The sequence below is a fragment of the Enhydra lutris genome, unplaced genomic scaffold, assembly GCF_002288905.1.
Source record: "Enhydra lutris kenyoni isolate GAN:26980312 unplaced genomic scaffold, ASM228890v2 scaffoldscaffold24, whole genome shotgun sequence".
NCBI classification, from domain to species: domain Eukaryota; kingdom Metazoa; phylum Chordata; class Mammalia; order Carnivora; family Mustelidae; genus Enhydra; species Enhydra lutris.
The window spans coordinates 14,304,808-14,321,902 of record NW_019154108.1 but is presented as its reverse complement, the minus strand read 5'-3'; positions in this window follow the sequence as shown (position 1 = coordinate 14,321,902).

Genomic DNA, 17,095 nt, shown 5'->3' with positions numbered 1-17,095 from the left:
AACGGGTGGCTCTGGGGAGTCACTAATGTGCCCTACTACATCTCAGAGCTGGTCTGGGGTAGAGCTGAGATTCAAATCCTGGTCTGAAGTGTATACTCCTCAAATGATAAGTATTTACCATATGTTAAGCATCTATTAAATACTAGGTACTATGTAGTGACTTCTCCACATTTTTTTATTTTTTTATGATTTTATTTATTTATTTAAGAGAGAGAGAGAGAGTGTGCACAGACATAAGCAGGGGGAGCCGCAGAGGAGAGGGAGAAGCAGATTTCCCTCCTCAGCAGGCAGCCTGATGCAGGACTCCATCCCAGGACCCAGGATCATGACCTGAGCCAAAGGCAGACGTTTAACACATTGAGCCACCCAGGCGCCCCCTACATTCTCTTACTTAACCTCCAAACCAGCTTCATCAGAGATAGGAATTTGCAGCACTCCTGCATTATTTAAAGTCCTCATAGGTTTTACAAAGTGTTCCTCAAACTCATCACTGCCACCAGAGCCGTCACCAGCCGTGACCAGCCGTGACCACAACAACCCTTTGGCTCTCTGAGGGGAAGGTAGTTCCCTTTTCTTTCCTAGAAGTGAATTTTGCTCACTTCTGGAGGACTCAGTCACTCTTTTACCTTCTTCCAGGCTGGAGAGCTCAGCGTTCATCCTCCCTCTCCCACATCAGGGCAGCTGGACTTATCTTGCAGAGTAGCAGGTGGTAGAGGGACTCGGGGTGTCTAATTGGGAGGTGGGAGTGATAGAAAGGACCAAAGCATGGTTTGGCTGAAATGACCAGAGAAGTGTGGTTTCTCAGCTACCGGCGTGCTCTGGCTTATGAAAGGAATCAACACTGGCGTTTCCAGCCTTCCAGCTTCCTGATATGTTGGAGCCACTGGGTCACAGAGAAGCACCACTCCGGGCAACTACACAACCAGCACGGCGTGCTCTGTGCTTGCCCTCTCGCCGGTCCAACCCATCCTAACTGCCAGGAGGATTTTATCATCTGTCAGATGACTCTGGTGTTAACTCATTGCACCACCACAGGCATTGTGGGCCAGATGTACTGTGATGATCTATTGTCTGTGTAGAAAATTCACGCTCATGTGGGAAGTTGCTAATACTGCTATCTGCTTCTTCTAAGAACTTCAAGATACCCAGGTCTGCCAGAGGACCAACCAAAAAAGCAAAAAGCCATTCTGAGTGGCTCTGGTCCTCAGCAGTCTGGATTTATTTTTCCTTGCTCCCTCTGTGTTCTTTGGTACTTCCACGTTGTTTCTCAGCCTGTCTCCAGCAGAAAAGATGAAAGGAAGGATTTGAGAAACTGATACTAAAACAAACATGTCTCCATGGCGTGGATTGCAAACTCTCATATGACCTTGCAAACTTTTTATTTTTGAGGGGGTAGATGGAGTGCGTTGGCACTCTATCACATATGGAATCACTTCTGTGGCCCTATCTGTCATTCTCACTCCCGAAATCTAGACCTGCATAAGCAGGTGGGTGTAATTCTTCACCTGCACGTCCTTCATGTACCTTCAACCAAACAGGTTCAAAAGAGCTGATTTTTCCTCCTTGTTGTTTCTGGGACTTACGTACCACCAAGTCCCCCAAGCTAGCAACTTTGGCGGGGGGCATGCTGGATGTTCCCTTTTCCAGCCCACATATCCACCCCCACTCGGTGTCATGGCTTGGGCCCTCACCAGCTCTCCTAGACTGTTACCATAACCTCCCAGCATCCCCTCCAGCTTGTGTTGAACTGTAGACTGCTTGCCAAGCAGGAACACACACACACATAAAGATGCCAATCAAAAAAATGGGTCAACAGGGAGAAGTAGAGTGCCAGCGAAGAACTGAAAAGGAAGATTCGCCCTCTGCCTCCTAGTAAAATGAACATTTGAAAACCAGCACATGAAGCAGAAGATTCAGAAGACGTGGAAATGTATGACATTGCCCTTTGGGGGCTAGAAAGCATGCCAAGTATCAGCTGTGCTGTGCTTCCTTAGAGTCAAGACTGGTGTTTGCTGCAAAAAAGTCATTGCTAAATTGTAGCAAACCCCCAAAGCAAAGTAAGTCCCAAATAGGAAATAGGCCTTTGAATTTAAGAACCTGTTGTCAAACTTCAAAAAATATTGACTGTGACTAAAAAGGTTGTTTCCATTTGACGTGTGTCTTTACCTAGCCTTTCATGCCTGGAAAGATGAAGCAGGTTTTGTCTATGCAGCTCCCAGAAAGAATTTTGAAGTTAGGTAAACAAATAAATAGGGACCATGGGGACGTCCCCTCTCGTCATCCCCATGATTCAGTCCTCCAACATCAGATGCCGTCACTCGTCTCTCCTGTTGATTGCATTCGCCGTCCTCGTAACACCATTAGGATTCCAATGACAAGTCTGGGATGCCCACAGAGCCGTCTTCTGAAGTAGCCCCTGAAAAGAGGTGGTGATAGTGAGAGCAGGGCTGACAGTAGCTGCCACATGAGACACTGTAGTAAACTGTTGTGCAAAGTGGGCAGGAGATGGGAGCTTGGGGACTGATGGTGTCCTCAGAGAATGTGGGGCCCTGGGCACCTCTAGCTCCTTCTCATTATGGGGTGGGAGGGAGCTCAGATCCAACTCCAGTTTGACTCTCTCATAGCCTCTAATCTATAGAGAACTTGGCAAGTGAGTAAAGATCCAAGAGGCAAACCCCTGCAGAAGCAGGGACACACGCCTGATGGTAGTAGCTCCCTGTCCTTGGGTACCGTTCCTTCTACCTAGAATTCCTGCTCCCTTCAATCACCAAGACTTCCTTCCCATAATTCCCAGAAGTCTCCTGTTCACCATCCATGTTGTCTCAATTGTAGGGCCTCTTCCTTGTTCTGAGGGAGAATTGACCATAGGCTCCTTGACTTCCCTGCCTCACCCATGCATATGGTGGCTCTGCCATCTCAAACGCTCTCTTCTTTTCTGAGCCTGAGCCCCCGCCTAGACCACCAGCCTCTGCAGCGTTTGTGCTTCTATCCCAAACACCTTGCGTAGTACTTGGCATCAAGTAAGGACTTCCTTCTGATATAAATGGATTCTATGGACTATCCCAGGAGCAGGGCACGGTGACATTTGTATTTATCTAGGGAAGAAAGCAAATCTTGAAATTCTGCAGGTTGTCCAACCTGGTGGATATTTTCATAGCCCATACTGTGGAAGTTCAGGTTTATTCTCTGGACAATAACTAAAGCCACTGCCTACGTGAGCTGTTCAAAGAGATTCTGTCAGGAGATCCAAAACCCAGCAGGTTGTCAGTAAATGTGTTAGTCAGAAGGAAAAGGGGACACAATGCTGCTCCGGCTGGTGCAAAGCATCAGTCTGAAAGCGGAAACATCTCTCCTGCCTAGAACAGGCAGAGGAGCTTTGTGATAATGTTATTAGGAAAATGGACATTTCTCCAGGACTTTCTGAGCTGACCTCTATACCCCAGCATCATATTTGGTTTGCTCTGTCTTACGATTCTAGAAGAGCAAATAAACTAACTTTTTACCAGAAACCCTGAGATACATTCCAAGGGCGAGTAGACATAACTGACATCCACATTTGGGATTACTTGTACTTCTCTCCATCAGGAGAGTTCATCAAGAATTTTCCATTACAATGGAGACATCAGAGGGCTGAAGAGGGCTCTAATGAATTCACCAGCTACAGACCTATTCTGGTCATTGTGGCTTATAATGCAAAGTCATTCCAAGTATACTGGATAATGTCTAATGGACCCCATGCCAGTCCAACTCCTCATAAGCCCTCAAAAATATGCTTCTTCCTATCTACTTCCTCACTAAGTTGAGTTGTGTCTAGACATAAGCTCAAAAGGGAAAACAGACCCTAGTAACCCCACGGTACTTTTGGGGATGCTCTTCTCAGGTTAACTCGGGAGAAATGGTGGGAGGAAAGGTCTGACTATGAGCTGAGACAAGGAGAAAAGGCATGGGAGGCCAGTTCCTCCTGTCCTGGGGCCCCCAGCTCTGTGATTTCCCCTTTGGGAGCACCTCCAGCATCCCTGATGCCCTTGCCTTGACTTTCCTTCTAGGCCATAAAAGGAGGAGATGGAAATGGGCATCTTTGTAACCCACTTGGTTCCTCACACCCAGTACATGCTCAATTAATGGATGAGAATTCATTAATATCTTATCACCTGGACAATCAGCATGCATACGGAACCATACAAGCTCTCCAATTAGGTTGTTGTATTATCCATAACATAACTAAGTGTTCCCCATACCAGACCCTGGAAATATAAAAATAAAGAAGATTCAGTGTATGCCTTCTAGGATCTCAGAGATCAGCAAGACAGTCAGCCAGGTAAATGGCTCATTTCAATATGATATTGTCAATTAAAAAAAAATGCATTTCACAGACAAATGCTTATGATGTTCTTAGCATTTGCCTTATCTCCTACAATTATTATCCCCATCTTAGAATTCATGCAGGTTGGGTAGAATGAAACAGGCCTGAATGTGGCAAAGCTGGTGAGGCAGTCTGATGTCAGTGTGAGGCCCCTCACTCACTCCTATGATAGAGGTACAGATAACACATCGTGATTTCCTTTCCTTCCTACATGGCCTCAAGAACGAGGGACACTGTTAGACACTTCATAGTTGATACACATTTTCCACTGGATTTGACCAAACACTGTCTCCATTCTCCCTTTGTCCTGAGCCCCCACATCCATCACCAGAGTCTATATACCACCTGAGCCCCCACGTCCATCACCAGAGTCTGTATACCACCTATTTTCACTCCCATCTATGGACCTTTCTACTGGGCATATCAACAGTTTCCTGATTTTCTTTTCTAGATGATTTACACCCCTCACTTGGCTTTAAAGTCCTTGAAGACAAGGATCTGGTTTCAATTTCTATTTCTCCTTCAGTACCTGGCACCATTTGATAGATGGCAAATCATCCATACATTGGCTAGTTGGCTGATTACTGCTCTATTTTCCCACGGCAAAACTAAGCCAAATCCACTCCAGTTCTTTGAAGTACTATTCACAATAGACACAATGTGGAAAAAACCTAGATATCAAGCGACAGATAAAAGAATAAAAAAAATGTGGCAGGTACATAGAATGGAATATTATTCAGCCCTAAAAAAGGAAGGGAACTGTGCAATCAGTTGTCAACAAGAAGGAGAGCTGAGGACATGGTGCCAACTGAAATAAGCCAGGCACAGAAGGACAAACACTGCAGGATACCACTTACATGTGTGGTGTCAAAGTTCATAGAACAGTCAGATTCATAAGCACATAAGTGGGGAGTTGCTGATCAGGGGGTATAACAATTTAGTTATAAAGATGAGTAAGTTCTAGAGGTCTGTTGTACAACAGTGTAGCTGTAGACTACAAGCCCATATTTTACACCTACAAAGCTAAAGAGATAGATTTCATGTTAAGTGTTCTTACCATAAACACACACACACACACACACACACACACACACACACACACACACACATACACATACACATAAACACACACACACACACACATTCAATCTCTCTCTCTTTCTTGTTACTCTCTCTCTCTCTTTCTCATATAATCTTTAAAGCCTTTAAATAAAAAGTGAACAATAAACTAAATTAAACCAAACCAAACCAAACCAAAACTTACCTTGGCCCTATTTCTGCTGCTCATTGCTGTTCCATTTCTTTGTCCCCTTTGCAACATAGGAACTTTAAAGTTCCTTTAAAGGAACTTTTTTCTCCCAGTTTTACTGAGTTATAACTGACATACCATATTGTATTAGATTAAGATGTACAAATGATTTGATATATATGTATATTATGAAAGGATCACCACAATAAATTAACATCCATCACCTCAAACAGTTACATTTTTTTTCTCGTGATGAGTACTGTGTTATTAACTAGAGCCACCATTCTGTACATTACATCCCCAGAACTCACCTGTCTTATAACTGGAAGTTTCTCCTCCATTTCTACCATCCCCCATCCTCCCACTTCTGACAAACACGAATCTGTTCTGTTTCTGAGTTTGGCTTTTTGAGATTCCACACATAAATGAAATCATATGAGACTGACGCGCTGCCTACTGCGCTAAGAAGGCATTAGTGAAATCATATGATACTCATCTTTCTCTGTCTGATTTATTTCGCTTACCATAATGCCTTCAAGGTCCACCCAAATTGTCACAAATGGCAAGATTTCCTCATGTTTCATGGCTGAGTAATATTGTATGGACATGCTACAACTTCTTTATCCATTTATCCATCAATGGGCACTTAGGTTGTTTCCATGGCTTGGCTATTATGAGTCATGCTGTAATGACCATGGGATGCAGATATCTCTTTGAGATGGTGATTTTGTTTCCTTCAGATATTTGCCCAGAAGTGGGATTATGGGATCATATAGGAGTTCTAGTCTTAATTTCTTGAGGAATCTCCATACTGTTATCCAGAGTGGTTGGATCAGTTTACATGCCCACATACACAAGGGATCCCTTTTCTCCTATCTTTACCAACACTTACCTCTCGTCTCTTAGATGATAGCCATTCTAACAGGTGTGAGGTAGTATCTCCTGATGGTTGTGATTTGCATTTCCCTGATGATTAGTGAGGTCAAGCACCTTTTCATGTGCCTGTTGGTCATTTGTATGTCTTCTTTGGAAAAATGTCTATTCGGTTCCTCTGACCAATTTTTAAATTGAATTGTTGGGTCTTTTTTTACTGTTGAGTTGTATGAGTTCCTTATATATTTTAAATATTAACCCCTTACAGACAGACATAAGATTTGCAAATATTTTCTCCCATTCCATAGGTTGCCTTTTCATTTTGTTGATAGTTTCCTTTGCTTCCAGTGGAGAAGCTTTTTAGTTCTATATAGTCCCACTTATTTATTTTTGCTTGTGTTGTCAAATCCTAAAAATCATTGCTAAGACAGATATCAAGGAACATACCTCTCTGCCACCTCCACCATTTTCTTCTAGGATTTTTACCACCTCAACATCTCGTGTTCAAGTCAAATCAAGTTGATTTTGGTGCAAAGGAATGTATTGTTAACAATTCCCTCTCTTCTCCTTTTCTCTTAGATCTGATCGAGTTGAGGGGTTGCCTCTATTACTTTTGAAATCTGCTATTGTTCAGGTCACCAGCAACCTCACATTGCTAAAAAGAATGACCATATCTCAGTCTTCATCATTCTTGACCTCCCCACAGCAATTGAATCAAATGATTTTGATACATTCCTCTCCCTGGCTCCAAGAACCCCACATACTCCTACTTCTCAAGTTGTTCTCTCTCAGATCTTTTGCTGGTCTTCTCCTCACCCCAACCTCCTAATATTGGAATGTCCCAAGGTCCTGTTCCCAAGAGTGCCCTTGATCTAGTCCCCTTCTTCCTTGGTGATCACATCTAGTCTCATGGCATTTAAACATCAGATGTATGCAAATAACCTCCAGATTTAGGTTTAAAGCTCAGATATCTCCCAACAGGATCACTTCAGACTTCCACTCAGCATTCCCCCTTGGATATCTGTTAACAGACACCTCAGTCTCAACATGCATAACACAAAACTCATATTCTCCCCTGCAAAACCTCCCTTCCATCTGAGTTATGAGGAACTAAGCTCTCTCACTGCTCAAGCCCCAAACCTGACTACCACCAAATCTATCAGGAAATCTCCAGACTTATATTTGGAAACAGAACCCTTACTATCTCCACCTCTGCTGCTTCTATTCTCTCTCTTCATCTATCCATCTCTCTGATCTACCCTTGCCTTCTATTCTCAATACAGCAACCAGAGTGATCTTTAGAAAATCTAATTCAGATCATGCTTAAAATTCTCAAGGGGCTTTCCATTTATCTTAAAATAAAAGGCAAAGATCTTACAATGGCCAATAATATCCTATAGGATTTTGGACCCCTCTGATCCTATCTATCACCCAGTATTGGCCACCTGCGGGCAGTACACCCTGAGCTAGTCACACCAGACACCTTGATGTTCCTCAGACACCCAGGTAGTCTACCCCTGGGGCCATTGCACTTAGCAATTCCTCTCCCTGGAAGCTCAAGCACTGGATATCTGCACAGCTGAGTCCCTCCCTTCCCTGTAGTCTTTATTCAACTGTCACCTTCTCATAGTTCTCATTCTGATCAGTCAAGAGCACCTCCCATTCTGTCTTCCCAATTTCTTCTACTCAACTGTACTCTTTGCCTGTTCCATAGCATTTATCACCTTAGAACGTATAATAATTTGCTTTCTTATTTTTCTTACTGTTTCTTTCTTATTCCTTATTCTTTACTATCCAACTTCCCCCACGGGCATAGAAGCTTCCTGAGGGCAAAGATCTGTGTCTGTTTTGTTCACTGAGTCATCCCAAGCTCCTGGCACATAGTAGACACTCAATGAATATTTGCTGAATGGATTAATCATTCATTAGCCTATCATTCTGGAACCAAACAGGCAGATTGCAGGCCTAGAGTGGGTCTTCATAGATCAAGAAACCTAGTGGGTACAGGGTCTCAGGTATAGGAGGGAAGGAGGATTAATCATTTATCCCCATGCCCCTCTCCTGGTGGTGGTGTAAATAGAGATTTAACCTAAGCGTCCTTCAAAGCACTGAGCCTTCCCAGGAGAAAAGTGTTGACGAAGTATAGGGGGTAGGAGTTGCTCAGGGTGAGACTTTGATTTGCAGAATTTTACTTTATTGGAAGAGCATGTTGGGGTCCTTCCCTCCTCATGGGACTGGTTCCCTTTGTCCTCCCTCTTCCATCCAGGCTTCATAGCTACATCTTGTGATCAATCCTCTTCCCCTGGGGGACAAGGAGGGGCTTGGAGCTCAGATGCCATCAGCAACACAACCCCAATCAATGCTGAGATCAATGCTGGTGTTTGAAATCCAAATCCGTGGCATTCACTCCATCCAGCAGCATTTTCCTCAGCCGAGTGGGGACTCCAGGAGCTGTAGCCTTTTTCCCTCTAAATTGAAAGTGGGTTTTTTTTTTAGTCACAGTAGTGGTTTTCAGAACTGCAAACCAGAGAGGCGTTTTGATTCCACAAACAGCCCCCAGAGGAAACCATTTCAAGCCTGACATTTTTCTTCTTTAGCCAAGGGACCCAATAGCATCATCTCAAAACTCTCCTTCCCCCAGGGCTCCCCCATCTCTTGCACGTACACACACAGACACACACACAGACGCAGACACAGAAAAAATTTACCTCCCATTCAACTAACTTAAATGGGAAATAAAATCACTTCCTTCAGCCTATTTTTACTCCATCAGAATGAAGAGAAAAAAAAATGTATTATAAAGAAGGGTTCTAATGACCTTACCTGCTTAGAACTACAGACACCAGAGGATCTTATTAGCTGAAAAGTCTCTTTTGTGTTCGCATCTGTCTAGGTAGGGACACTACTGCCTTCGTGTTTGTGTTTGGACAGGGCTACCCAGCCTCCCGATGTCCTGTGGAGAAGGACACCTTGAAGTGCCTCATGCCGACATCACAGAGCCCCAGGTCTGCTTATCTGGGTCAGCAGAGAGCCTGCTCCCCACAGGCAGCCAAGCACTTCTGGGAGATAGAGGATTTGTTAAGAACTCTATGTTTGTTCCTGTGCTTTTGTGAAGCCTCCACATTGACGAGCAGCTCTCACCTTCTGTTCCCTAGAAAGACAGAAATCTATCTGGAAAGGAGAAGGGGTACCTCCTCAAAAGCCTGAGGCTTCAGGAGTATGAACACATGAAGACATGCCTCTCACCTTATCCTTAGCTGGCTTTCAGCTGTCTTACCCGATGGAAACTGGGGGTGTCTCAAAACATTCCTCACCTTTGGAGAGCACACAATCCTGGAATGTCAGAGCTGGAAGAGATACTAAGGGTCAATTAACTCATGCTCTTCCCCAGTCCCATTTTATAGATGAACGAACTGAGGAACAAAGAGAAAAGTCTATACTGCAAATGGGAAGCAAAGCTAAGCCTAACTAGAGTGTTAATTCATTTCAGAGTTTTTACGTAGGGAAAGCTCATGGTGGGGGGCCAACATTCTGGAGGAGGCACCTGGGAGACATATTGTGAAGCTATTTTTGCATTCAAGGTATTTATTTATTTATTTTTTAATTTAAGATGCGTGTTTGTTTTGGAGGCCTTGCTAAAGGCTAATATACCAGGGACACCAAAGACCCCCTCTTCCCACAGAACACTGTGGTTCCCACGGAATCCAGAAAGTCTGATTCCTAATCTGAAGCTGTGTTCACCACTCTTCACTGCCTTTCCAGAGACATTGTCATAGAAAATAGTCATCAGAATCCCTGTCAGAACATCCCCTGGGGCCATGGTCATGGTCTCCACCTTGGCATAGGCTTGGTGATGCCTCTCCTATCATAATAAGCTTGGTCTGGGGTACCTCATGGACCTTCTGGTTGCTAGGCTTCAAGGAAATAAATGACATCAGATTTGTCTTGCCTAGAAATTTCAAAACTCTTGCCTCAGAGAGTTCTCATTTCTCTGCTCACTCCAACTTGTCCCATCTTGGCATTTTCTAGGCATACAGTGCTTCCAATGTCCTGCTACCACAGAGACCTTTGCATGAGTGTCACCCCATAGAGCTCACTTCATAAGCAAGAGCCTACATGGGCCTGGTAGTTTGGCCCAAACCTGTACCACCTACGCCTACGTGCATGTGTTAGCATGTGTTAGCCCATCAAGGGCACATCCATAAGTTAGTGTTACCCACCCTTTCTCTTGAGAAAAGAGCTATAAATTCTTGCCTTCCATGATGGGAGGTCAAGAGTCTTGATCATCAAACCAAAGGTATTCATTATTGAGGATCCTGGACAATCGCAAATTCCAGACCAGGGCAATAATACTTAACTTCTAATGAAAAGCAACAGCTTTTTCCAAATACAAAGTCTTGGCCCCACCAGAATCAGAATTTCTCAGTGCTCATTGAATTGTAGAGATGGGATAAGAACAATTTTTTTTAGAGTTCATGGCTTCTCATTTCTATCATATTAACACGTCCATTTGGTTCAGAGAAAAAAGTTAAATAATCGAGAAAGGCTTATAAAGAAAAGTGACAGTAATTTAATTGCCTCCCTGCTCTCTTAGCTCTTCCTCTAGGCTTTTATCCCCAAACCAACTCAGTTTCCTCCTTCTAGTTGTTTTGATGGTTACCATCATGTGTCCTATAACACATTTCTATTATTTTTATGGATATTGTCGACAATCGATGAGGATTTGGCCCATTTATACCACTTCTTCCCCTCAAACCCTCCCAAACTGAGCAGATTGCTCTCCTCAATCACCCCAGCTCTGCACCAGGGAGCAGCATACTCAAACCTCCATTTCCTGCCCATTCCCCCAGACACTATCTGTGGCCTCTGCAGTCTAAGGATGAAGGTGGCCCTGGGGGGAAGAGTGGGGCACTGTGCTTGTCAATAGGCTGATTCTAAAAGTCACAGACCAATAAACAGCATTTATACTATTACGCTCACGTCACTGTTGTTCTTTGCAGAGCCAGGAACAGTTTGTTCCCGTGCGTGTGCAACTGGGAAATGGGGGACCGTGTCAGTACACAGAAATCGTATTCGTTCATGGGCGGTTTTTGTCTCTCGGGCAAATTTGTACTTGAAGCAATCCAGTTTAGGGAGGAAACCCTTGACATTATATAAAGATCTTAAGAAAACACACACTGTGGAGTGGCCCCTCTCAATCATTCAAGAAGAGGTGGATTTAGTAGCTTCTGAATTAAGTAGCGAGGGAGGAGCTACAAATGTCTTGTGGCAAAGACATGGCCCCGGTGTTAAATAAAAAGAGCAGAAAAAAACAAACAGGTTAATGAAGAAGGCTGTCCCTGGATTGCGTGTTTTAGTTTTGATGGCCCTGACCACTATTAGATGTAAATGTCTTTAAGGACGGACAATATGCAAAGAGAAGCAGAACCCTAATGTTTAAAGAGACACTCACTCTGATTCTAGCTGCAGATGTCAGCAAATAGTTAACTGGGCTAATATTTTTCTTAGGATTGCCAGTGTTTTTGTTAGTGCTTTAGTTACAAAGTTCCACAAGTTTTGAGTCATCAGCCAAACCCTATTTTTCCCGTAAGTCCTATTATTTTTATTGTACAATTTTGTAGATCATGAAATAGTTCAGGGATGCCTATGTGATGTTAGAGCAGAAATGCCTGCCTGTATTGGCTTCGTGTTTCCTTCTCAGTGAGAGTGAAAACTTATCAAAGCTTTTATATGACTACTGTGATAGAAATATATACACACACACACACACACACACACACATATATATATATTCATTCCTATAGACACAACTTTGAATTAGTCTTTTCTATGTTTCACTGTTAGAATTTCCTCAATTTTTTTCAAGCTTTTAATCATCATCTCTGGTCTATTAATTACCTTTATCTCTAGAAACTTATTTCATTTCCTCATTTGGCTCTAGCCTAGACTGGTTATTCTTTCATGGGTTTGTTCACAGTTGTTTACCCTCAGATACAACCCATTTGGCGGTTGGGGGGGGGTTCCACATTTTCCTTTTCCTTGGTTTGACCACTTTTATTTACTGGCATATATTCTTTAAAAACATCCAATAGAAAGATGTAAGAGGCATACTTCTGAACACTTGCATATCTGAAAAGGCTCTATTTCTAGCACTTAACTGAAGATATGCCTGGGTATAGAAATCTACATTCAAAATATTTTGCCTCTGAATTTTAAAGGCATTGACCCATTGTCTTTGAGCATCCAGTGTTTCTGATAAGAAGTGTGATGCCAATATAGTTCTTATTTCTGATTTTTTTTTTCTGAAAGGTTTAAGGATCTTTTCTTTATTCTTTCTGTTCTGAAATTTTACAAATGTGTCTAGTTGAGACTCTTCTTACTCATTATGCTTGGTACTTGATGCCTGTGTATTTAAAGAATCTAAAGAAATTCTCTTGTTTAATTCTTTAATAAGCTCTCACTTCTATTTTTACTGTTCCCTATTTTGATAACTCATTAATCAGATATTGGACCTCCTGAATTAATACTTGACATCTCTTATATTTTATCCTATTTCATCTTATAGTTTATTTTATTTCTTTGATTATAAAATCTTTTCTGAGATAATTTCTCCAACTTTTTCTCTTGAGGCTTCTACAGAGATTTTTTAATTTTAACAATCCTATTTTTAAGTTCCAAGAGCTCCAGAGTTCTTGCTCTCTGGTCATTTTTTTATGTATCATCTTTTTCTCATGTATGCAGGAAATACATGCTCTGATTTCTCCGATTGTGTTTACACATATTTGAGTTTCTCCTCTGCTCCCTGAAATCCGTGTTGCCTTTTGGTGAGATACAAGGCTCCCTCAGCCTTCCCCAGCTGCTCCAGGCTTTAATGGGCTCATTGCCTCTTTCTTCATGGCACATCTAGTCAGAGGCTTTCTCAGTTCTGCTGCATCAATTGTCCCTCCAATGTCCACTTTTCTCTTCCAATAAACCAATTTGTGGAAAACCCTTGTCTGTTTCTGCTTCTCCTTTGCGTTGTCTTTGTCAATGTGGGTATATGCCTGGGTTGCTTTGTTTACTTTAATGAGATCTCCTATGGAGAATGTGCATCTGTGATCAGTTCAGCATCTTATGAGAGAAGTTGGCATCTAGAATCTTTTAAAGATCTGCAGAATAACATAACCCAGGAATTACAGTTCTGGGCATTTATCCTAGAAAACTAAAAATTTTTGTTCATATAAAAATACATAAATTCATTTCATACAAACTTTATTTGTGATAGCCAAAAAAACTGGAGACAACCAAATATCCTTCAGCAGATAACTGAATAAATAAATTGTGGTATATCCATACAATGGAAAACCACTGAGCAATAAAAAGGGAGAAATTATTGATAAACAACGACTTGGATGGATCTCAAAGTCAGAGTCCTACATGAAGAAAGCCAATCTGGGAAGATTATTTACTGCCTGATTCCATTTATAGAACATTCTCAAGCTGACAGAATTCTACAGATGTAGATGAGATCTGTGGTTGCCAGAGATTAGGGTTGGGGGAATAGTGAAGCTGTTAAGGTGTGATATGAGGGAGTTTCTTTGTGGTGATGGAACAGTTCTACAACCTGACTGTGGTGTTGTTACTCAAATATACGCATGCGATAAAATTCTGTAGAACTATACACACATACCAAAAAAAGAAAGTGTATGTAAAAACTCACGAAATCCAAATAAAGTACGTAACTGAGTTGTCAGTGTTGTTTATAACCACATCAAGTTCTTTGTTTTGACAATACACAATATTTGTGTAGAATTTTTTCATTGGGGGAAGCTGGGTGAAGAGTGTATGGAAATCTGTACTACTTAATGAGTTTATACCTGTTGTTTACTTTTAAAACTCACTGTACTAGTGACTACTACTGTACTATACTAGTGTACTAGTACTGTACTAATCACTGTACTAGTGATTACTACTACTAGTAATTACAAAATGAAAAGCTATTTAAAAAAACCAATTTCCCTGGAAACAAACAAACAAAACCCTCTGTAGGTGGTTCCAATTATGAGTCAGCATTGAGTTTTGCTACATTAAACTAGGCTCTGAGAAGCTCTACAATAAATTTGTCTCACTGAGTTCTGTTTAATCCAGCATTTACCAAATTCACTTGGCTGAGGAACCTCTTTGTCACATGTTTGAAAACACATTATGGAAAACTCAGTGGAAAATGACGACAAACGAAATGGCCAATATTTTTGCAAAGCATTTCCTTGAAATTTTCGTTCTTTCTTTTTTTTTTTTTAAAGATTTTATTTATTTATTTGACAGACAGAGATCACAAATAGGCAGAGAGTCAGGCAGAGAGAGAGGAAGGGAAGCAGGCTCCCAGCTGAGCAGAGAGCCCGATGTGGAGCTTGATCCCAGGACCCTGAGATCATGACCCAAGCCAAAGGCAGAGGTTGAACCCACTGAGCCATGCAGGCGCCCCTCCTTGAAATTTTCTAAAAGGGAATGCAGAGTCCTCCATCCTTACCTGCCAGTCTATATGGCTGGTATCCTGATGTCTTTTTTGCCTGAACAAAATCTTTTAACCTAGGTCCCAGAGGGGTTCTGACCAGTGTGGCTGTTCTTAGGACCCCACAAATGGGGGTCAAGAACTTTGAGGACATGAGGTCCTATTGCAAAACTCTTTGGCTGAACAGCCTTGGACAAATAGCTTCGCACTCCTGGAGGTGTTATGTCCATCACCCTATTTAGAACACCCCTGGTTCAGTTTGGGGTTAAAGAGGAAATAGTGGTAGAGCAAATCAAACTGCTCTAAGATTATCATTCCAAGATATCAGACGCATTCATCAGCCACCTCGACTGTGGTTTCAAATGACAGAAATCTGCTTGGTTGGGCAGGTGGGAAAAGAGATCGGACCTTCCTCTTGTCTGCAGATACAGAGTTACTGCTTGATCCTACTGGTTTATACCACAGGGTCTGGCTGCAGCAGGTAGAGTCGTGCTGAATAGTAAACTGATCACCTTCCTTAATGCAGTCTGAAGCCACCACTCTACTTGCCCGCGTAAATCTTACCTTAACCTTTTTAGGACTTCCATAATCTTGCCTCTCCTCAGCTTTTATGAACTCTGTTTGCAGCAGGTCAATTTGTCCTGGCTTGTGTTTTACACCGAAAAGACCAGAAAGTCCTTGTCATGGGCACAGGCTGAGTGTGTTCAACTTGGGGATTCCCACTTAACCTGTGTTGTTTTGAAATAAAATGTGATACCAGGGTAGATCTGCCTGTTTCTAGGTAACTGAAACCACCGTGTTGACTTCTTAGTAACTACTCAAGTCAGATAGAGCTGTCAGGCTGAGTATTTCCTAACCCCAATCTAGGTCTCCACTACATTGATTAGAAACTCCCTATGGGTAGGATTTAGTCTTTTCTTAAGAAAACAAAACAAACAAACAAAAACAGAACCAAGACTTTTCTCCCCAGCCTCTCACACAGCAGAGAAATGCTTCACTCACCAACATGTTGCTGTGGAACTCTGGCTTACAAGTCAAGAGGCGAGATTTCAGGATGCCTCAACCACCCTGGAGACTTGGACTGTTCATATGTGAGATGAGACCATCAGCATTTGGCCATGGAAACCACACTTTACCCAGCCAATGACACAGAATCTGATGGGTATGAGCAAGTGGAGTGCTGGTTTACTTGGTGGTAGAATGCTGGGAAAGGGCCAAAAGCCTACACAATCGCATCACCTTGCTACCTCCGCTAACTCAGTGGACCTCCAAGGGCTGCTTGGAGAACAGTTTGCCCACCTGTGGATGAAACCTTTTTGGTTTCACCTTCACCCTTGATACTGGTCAAAAAGAAATTAAAGACGGTCCATTATCTGCTTAGGGTGACCAGCTGTCGAGCTTTTCTGAGCCCGAAAGGTTGCTCAGAAAGCAGGACTTCCAGGGCTGAAATTAGGACAGTCCTGAACCAACTGGGATGGTTGGTCACCCTACTGAAGAACATTCAGGAGTATAGAAGAGAATGCCAATAAGGTGAGAGTGAAGGTCAAGGCAGGAAGAGGCTCCAGGCCTATGACAGGTAAGCCCTAAAAGGATCCCCAGTGATGTCCACTTCCCGGTGTGCATATTTTGGTGTAATGCTCTCCCTTTAGCGTGAGTGGGATCTGTGACTTCCTTCTAACCAATGGAATAAGGCAAAGGTGATGGCTAGCACCCTTGTGATTATGGCATGTTATAAAAGACCCAGTCTTAGCACACTGGAGCCAGAACTCTCCTTCCAGTCTTGATGAAGTAAGTAATGGTGGAAAAGCCCACACATGAGGAGTTGTGGGAGGCCTGAGGTGGAGAGCCAGCAAAAAGTCCGAGCTCTCAGTCATCCCGGGCTCAGAAACAGATTCTTCACCAGGGGAACCTCCAGATGAGGCCACAGCCTGGCTGAAACCTTAATTGCAGCCTTGTGAGACCCCGACCAGAGCACCCAGCTAGGTTGGGCCTGGACTCCTGACCCATGGAAACAGAGATAATTAATGTGCATTTGTCAAGCTGCTAGGTTTGTCCTAATTTGTTCCATAGCCACAGAAAATGAACACAAGATGTTTTCAAACATGTCCCCATGCTTGTG